The sequence below is a fragment of the Choloepus didactylus genome, chromosome 3 (genome assembly GCF_015220235.1).
Source record: "Choloepus didactylus isolate mChoDid1 chromosome 3, mChoDid1.pri, whole genome shotgun sequence".
Lineage (NCBI taxonomy): Eukaryota > Metazoa > Chordata > Mammalia > Pilosa > Megalonychidae > Choloepus > Choloepus didactylus.
In genome coordinates this window covers 212,083,541-212,091,493 of record NC_051309.1, presented here as the reverse complement: position 1 = coordinate 212,091,493, position 7,953 = coordinate 212,083,541, and the positions used below count along the sequence as shown (strand labels likewise).

Here is a 7,953-nt window from a genome sequence, read left to right as displayed (position 1 = left end):
CTTAATTATTGATTGACCATTAGAAAACAGAAACCATAAGAAACACTGGCACATAGGAGGTGCTAATAAATGTTTAAACACATAATGAAGGAATCAACAATTTATGCTCCTTGACTCAATAAAATGCATTTGAAAAATTGATTAGGGAAGAAGGAAGAGTGAGTAGGGTAAAAGAATCCAAGGATGAGCCATGAATTCATGGGTAAACCGGTTTGATTCAGAGGTGGTTGTACAATTATAAACTCTTTCAAGAAATTTAATATCCATGAATCTTATACTGGGTGAATAATTGCAAAAAAATAAAAATTAGTTCTTGAAGGAAAAAAAATCCCTGGGAATTCTTGATGTTAAGCATCAAGACAGGCTAACGTGATGCAAGAGAGGAGCATGAGTTTCAAGATTTAAGGGGGAGCTTGCTCTCAGTGTCAACCCTGCCTTTGCACAATCTTGAGAATGACTGAGATTAAGGGCCCTGATTGAAGAGGCCAACTGGGGGAGCCTAGGGGATGTGGCTGGATGGAGAGAGGTTTGCTCTGCATGACCAGAAGCAGGTGGACCTGGTAATGGTCAATGTATGAGGGAGAGTGCTGAGGATTCCTCCAGTGAAAGCAAATCTGTTGTCCCTTATAAGAGTTGAGTAAGTATTTGGGGGATGCAAGATACAGCCAGAAAAGGCAGGGGTGATGCTGAAATAGAAGAAAGGCACAAAGTGAAGATCAAAGAGGGCCTGAGACTCACCAGCCCAGGAAGGTCCTGTGAATGGGGCTGAAACACTCAAAATGTCCTATTGGGAGCAGGTTACACTGGTGTGGGGGCTTGGGTGTGGATCAAAGGAACAGAAATGGGACCAATAGCCTCTCTGAGCTTCAATCCTCTCATTTATAAAATATAAAGAAGCTCTCTCTCACATCATTCTTAGAATTAAATAGAGTTATGGTTCCTACTTCTCTATTTTATAAGGTTCTTATCACAGTCCCTTGGAATGCGAGATTGGGTCATGCAGAAGTGGAAGCCATTTCTGTCCCTTTTTTATGCTCACCCAATATGGGTGGAGGAGGTCCTAGTCACAGATCCTTCCTAGTCAGAGGAATCAGCTCCATGGTGTGTATGTGTGTGTGTGTGTGTGTGCACGCATGCACATGAGCGTGTTTAATACTTACCTAAATCAAGCTCACCTTCTGATGCTGCTGGGTAAGGTATGATAAGTTCTCCCCCTTCTCTCCCTCCTCTCTAATCTGTGAGCTGTTCAGAACAGATTCCGTGTGTCTTCTAGCACCTATCACAGTACATGACAGAAAGAGAACACTTATTAAACACTTGCAGAATAAATAAAGGGAAGAAGCCAACGGTCTAGAAGGAAACCCATTCCAAATTAAAAAAAATAGGCTTTTGATGCCTCTGACATTTTCATACCCTTTTTTTGCTCTTCTTCTGCCATTTGAAAAATTGTCATCCAGTTTCCCTAAATAGACCTGGAACTCTAAAGTTGGGTGACTAGAAGTATTGCTGTAGTGTCTACAGCATACTACGGACCTACGAGAATCAGGCAACAGTGGACAGAGCCAGGATTTAGAGGTTGACTCCTAATTCTGCCATTTACAAGCTATGATACACTGAACAAATCACTCAACCCAGCTGTACTTCAAGGTTTCCTCATGTCGAAAATGGGGATAATATTTGCCTCCTCAAGTCATCAAGGTGGAAGTGAGGTGTGAGGTAGGCTTCCTGGATCACTCTATTTAGAACATAAAAACTCTTCCCCCACCCAGCCCTTTTCCCTACTTTACTTTTTGCCTTTGCACTTACCACTTTCTGATACACTATATAATTTCCTTATTTATTGTGTTCATTGTCGGTGTCTCCCTATTCAAATGTACGTTACATGCAGGCAAGAAAGGACACAATTAGAGAAGAGAGACTGACCCAGATTCTCCTGTTGGGATCGTAAGTCCTCACACCTCCAGCCTGCGCGTGGCCGACTGGGTCATGGCGGATTCCAGGCACCCAGGAGGGGGACCCCTTGACACATCTGAGAGGTCACTGGTTCTTCCAGAGCCTCAGTTCTCAAAGTGCAGTCCATAGACACCCAAGGATCCCCAACACCACTTCAAGGAGTCCACGAAATCAAAACAATTTTATAGTAACACTAGGTCTTATTTGCCTTTTTTAGTGTATTGACATTTGCACTGATAGGGCAAAAGCAATGGTGGGTAAAACTACTGGGTCCTTAGAACTCAGAATCAAGTCAAGGACAACAAACTGCACTAGTGGTGATTTTCTTTACCACGATACATGCACAGTAAAAATAAAAGAAAATTCCAGTTCCATCTAAGAATGTCCTTGATAATGTCATAATTTGTTTTTAAGATCTTGATCCCATGGCATGTGCATATGTAATATTCTGTGTACAGAAAGTAGGAAGTACACAAAAAAACCTTTCTGCTGCATTCTTATGATGATGATCTCACGGAAAAGCACTCATGCAACTGAGTTATGAGCTAAACTGGCTGCTTCTTCATGGAACACAGCTTTTTACCTGAAAGAACAACTGATAAAATATGGTTATTTGGACATGGGTATCTGGCTGCATTCTCAGAAAATGAATGTAGCAAACCTGTCATTTCAAGGAAAACTGACAGTTTTTATTGCCGGTCATAAAATTTGACTTTTCAAGTGAAAAGTCGAATTTTGGAAAACTTGCATCTGCCACTTTGAGCTGAACAGTGTCATGATACTTAAAGATTTTTCTGAAGATGTCAGTCGTGATATTAATAATTATGACTTTTAGGTAGTGGATAATAAAGTGTGCTACCATTAGGAAGGTTGTCATAAGTTGGTAAACTAACAACCCAATATTTTCAAATGACTAATGTGTGATGCTACAAAATCAGTCATGGGTAAAAGATCCTTTCAAGTGTAAAAGAAACTGCTGGATTTTATTGTAACAGAAGATGGAATCTTCATTGATAAGGTTTCAGATTCCACACTGCAGCATTCTTCAAAGAAAAAATATTCACAATTAAATGGAAAGGCTATTTAAATACTCCTCCCTTTTCCAAATTTATATCTGTGTGAGGCTGGATTTTCTTCATGTACTTCAACCTATCACATATCACAAACTAACAGCATATCACAGCAGACTGAACACAGGAGCAGCTATGAGAATCTAGCTGTCTTCCCTTAAACCAAACATTAAAGAGATTTGCAAAAATGTACAATAATACAATTCTTCTCACTAAAATATTGTTTGGTTTTAAAAACATAGCCATTTTCCAAAAACATAATTATACTCACACATAATGGATTTGCTATTTCAATGGATTTAATAAATAAATATTTTAAAAATCTCCATTTTAATTTCTATTATAGCGCTTGCTTTGGCAGCACATATACTAAAATTGGAATGATACAGAGAAGATTAGCATGGTCCCTGCACAAGGATAACATGCAAATTCATGAAGTGTTCTGTATTTTTCTGATATTCAATAAAAGATGCACTTACTAAGTTTTGTCTCTCAGAAACTTAAATCCACCAGAGTGTTCCTGTGCCAGACAAGTCCTAAAACCCAAAGGCAACAGCCTCTTTAAGAACAACAATCAGATGCAGCCCCTTCCCCATACTGTCGACACCCCCTTTCAATATGAACAAGTTAGGGTGCTCACTGCCTAGACACCCCTGAAGATGGAGAAAGAGATTAGGTGAGAGGAAGGGGTAGCAACAAACAAGATAAGACTTAACAAAGGTCTATGAATACTGAAACTTTATGCAATTATATACATATATTTGGATGCTGGGGTGTTGGAATGGCTGGAAGGAGGTAAATGACATGGTGGATCTGTAGCCTATAGCATCCTTGGGATTTGCTCTATAGCTGCTCATTGGATTGTGCCTTGAAGGTCTTCACCTTTCTGTATATACCTTGTATTGCATAATAAGGAAAGAACTGAAACTGGAACTGTAACCCATAATAATTTTCAAAATTACCTATATAACTGCTTGTTGAGTTGCACATCGAGAGTTGACACCTTTCTGTATGTATATTTTAAATTAATGGAAATGGCTGAAGTTGTGGAACTGTGACCCATAACATACTTTGAGATTTGCCCTGAAATCATACATTGAAAGTTAACAGTGTTATCTATATATGTTAAAGTTCACAGTAAAACAAAAAAAGAAAAAAAATTCTAATATATATAGCAAATATTGATACAACCCATATAAATAAAAGTTTGGGGGCACCTCAGTAATTTTTAAGAATGTAAAGTAGTTCTGATAGCAAAATTGTTTGAGAAAGGCTGTTCCCGAGTTGTAGTAACGTGGTGGGGAAGAATGAGCACAAACTTTGGAACAGATTGCTGTATTTACACTCTGGACCTACCACTTAATAGCTGTTTATCTTCAGCTAGTTTAATCATGTGCTGAAGTGGAAATAATTATACTTACTTTCCATATTTTTGAGATAAGGATTTATGGAAAAAAATGTTTGCGAAGAAACTTGAAGTATAGTCAGCAATTTACAGGAGTTGATTTCCTTCCTCTATTTTCTTCCTTGGACCCCAATACAAAGAAGTGCCAAGGTCACTCAACGAGTCCTTTCTGTATATTCCAGCAGACCTGCCTCCTTAAGAGTGATTGGCTCAGTTAAAAGTAGTCAAAGGCAATGAAATGGGACACACACACACACAGACACACACACACACACACACACACACACACAACCAGAAACAAAGCAATTCATGGAGGAGCCCAAAACATGGATGCTCCTGCTCCCCAGCACACCCACCCATGGTTTCTAGAGCATACGTTAATAACTTGAGCCCAACATGGTTTTACCAGCCTCAGCCTGCCTTCTGCTAGAGATGACTTCTTGTCCCTAAGCCTCTGTCTCAACTTGACCTGGCTCACGACCTGCCCTAGCTCACCTTCTAGACACGACCTTCGATCTGGTAGCTCCAACCTACTACAGCTTTGCCCATAGGCTCCACCCCATGCTAAACTTGCCACCAACATAGAGTAGAACATTCCAATCCATGCTGGACCCAAGGCAAGTACCACTCCAAACAGGGCCCTCTCCTGCAAGTCATCCAGAGTGACAGCTCAGCCTTCCTTCTTCCTGTCCTTTGTTTCAAAGTTATACTTTAGTGCTGAATCTTGGCAGCTGCTCATCCAAAGGAACATAAGCAAGAGGCTTCCAGGAAAGGCTGATGCATAACATTTCCATTCTTTAGCCTCCATTCAAAAAGTCAATCAAGATCCAACTCCGATGAGCTCATGTGCGTAATTGTGTGTGTATCTTTTAGAAAACTTGATTATTTTGTGAGGGCATTCTGGATCTTCTTCATCCCTGAGAAAGAGAATTCTTTCCATTTTCATAGTCCAAAGGAATGCTCAGATGCATTAACTTTTAAACTCTGGGTCGTGGTTCCCTGGAAATTCCTTTCCATAGCTGCAATGCTAAACTGGGCTCCAGACATTTTATAGCTGATCAGATGGAGTGAATAGTTGCCCTAGGAATATTGTAACGTGTCTGCTTATTCACCATGGAAGTAAATGAGCTTTTGGTCTGTGAAATGCAGAGGGGCATGAGCACAGAAATAGAAGGAGTAACAAAGAGAGGAATAAGTTACGAAGAGGAAGGGAGAAAGAACTCCAGAAGGATGTCTATTAATCAAGAGTAAGGAATATCACCAAGAACTCTACCAAGTTTTTAAAAATTTTGCTCTGTTGGTGCATTTTTTACCTTCTCATATCTTCACTATGTAGAAGCTCTTAGTAAGGCAATTATACATGACCCTGGTAGTCGGCCCTTTTGCATAATGACAAAGTTGGACAAGTGCCACTGGAAGTTGTCTCAAAGGGTGCCTCTGTGAGGCAAGAAACAAACTTTCCAGCCACGGACTCTTAGCATGGTCTGTACCCTCTTCCTTGATCATTTTGACTTTCCATGGCTTGGTTGTTTCATCCCTGAAATCAGAGTAATGTTGCCCTAACTTCTGCAGTCAACACTGAGAGTTACAGTCATCAATAATTGACTATTGCCCTATTGAGATTAACAGCTTGCTGGCCTGATTTAGAAAACTTTGTTTCTCAGTCACAGCACAGGAAACTCTCAAGGCCCAGACAGTATGCCAAGACCCTTACTACCTCCTGTATTTGCCTTCCTTAGGCTGGGAGCTGCAGAGTCTCCCTTTTAAATATATATATTCTTTACTCTTGGCATCTGTAAAACCACCCTCACATTTTTCTTAATCAGAGCTGCCACTGGAAACTGTTTCCTGAGACTGCTCTACCTCAGTGGAAGGCATCTTAATCCTCAACCCCTTTGCCATGCCAGAAATGTGGGTATCCTCCTGGATTTTGACCACTTTATCTCCTCACATCTAATATTATGCCTAGCACATAGTCAGATCACTTGCTCCCTGTGTGTGTGGTCTGTGTTCATGAGTGGCATCCTGAAGATGTTTTATCTATGGAAAGCAAACTTTCCTGTTTAGGGACAATCTTAATTTTTAGAAACATTGTGTTCCACGGGAAAGATTTTTTAAATTCCTCATTAGTTCTTGGAATTGTGCTAATTCTTTTGAATTTTTCCTTAATCTCCACCTAAAAAAAAAAAAAAAGCTTTATTCCCCAATTGAGAGACTCCCATTTCAGTTACTTGTTCTTTGATTAAATGCTTAAATATTCTATGGCAAATACTCAATACTCTGATTTCCTGAAATCTGCTCCTTTGATCAGGGTTTACTTAAGATTTACTGACAATCCTGAGTCAAGGAGGATCTTGCCTGAGGGTAGGTAGAAGATACCTTTGAACATCTCTAACGCTAGCAATAGAAACCACAGTGGATTTGTTTTTTGTATATTTACCCAGTGTATTTCTTCCTTTTCAGATTGGTGTTAGAAATTGGCTTATGTTTTTATGTATTCGGTATGGAACACTCACGGTCAAGTGCCACTGAGAATCTGCAGATAAGCCACTGAGATCCTCAGAAATCATCCTTGCTGCTTTCCCTGGTTGGCTGCAGATGCTAGCTAACAGGGCAACTTTTCCTTAAAAGAAGAAGAGGGGTAAGCTCCCTATAATAGCACATCTATCCCTTCCCACTGGCTGAGAAACATAAAAACAGGAAAACAGACCTAGGTGATGATTTCAAACAATTTGCATTAAAATTCTGGTTTCGATACTCACTAGTGCATGATTTGGGGCAAGTTGCTTGAATTCTCTGTGCCACAGTTTTTTAGTAGATACAATAGATGAAGAATATTTTCCTCACAGGGGGAATAACATGTAACAAGTATTCAATAAATCATCCCTATTGATAGTATCATTACTATTACTATCAATGTTAATAACAGTGATAATAGAAACACCTTGGGGTAGCCAGTACCATTATATGACATTAGCAATTGAAAATCTGCTCTAGGTTAGGAATAAATCCACACCAAAATCAAGTTCCTCTGATGATGATGCATTATTACTCTCTCCATATAGGACAAAGCCAAGAAACAATGTTGTTGTCTTGCTTCTACCACAGGAGGCTCTCTAGCGAGCTTACCCTACAATCCCAGCTTCAGGTACTGCAGACTCAGCTTTTATCAATCATGTCAGATGGTGGGTTTGTAACCAGAGTGCCCACATACAATCAGAGTTAGATTCTTGAGAGACAACCCAGGGCATGGTCAATCAAATACGTGCATTTTTTTCCTGGCTAAGTTTCCTGGCCCCAAACTTTGCCTGCTTTCCTAAACTGCTGCGGTGGGTTGAACACAAGAAACCTCAAGGCCCTCTTTCTCCTTCTCACACATGGTCAAGGCCAAAGCCAGTGCAAAGCTGTGGTTCTTGTCCCTGGACTTCAGCCAAAGGTAATTCCCAAGGAGAAGCTGTATATACCACCATATCTTTCTCTTAAACCAAGGATGGCAAAGAGAAAGAACAAAAATTTTCTCATCTC

The 7,953-nt window shown here is 40.0% G+C and overlaps 1 non-coding gene across 1 annotated transcript; it reads left to right on the top strand.

The window, feature by feature from the left end:
* Nucleotides 1-3,368: 3,368 nt before the first annotated feature.
* Nucleotides 3,369-3,475, top strand: LOC119530761. Its single transcript, XR_005216141.1, has one exon. It is a non-coding gene; the product is annotated as a U6 spliceosomal RNA (small nuclear RNA).
* Nucleotides 3,476-7,953: the final 4,478 nt, after the last annotated feature.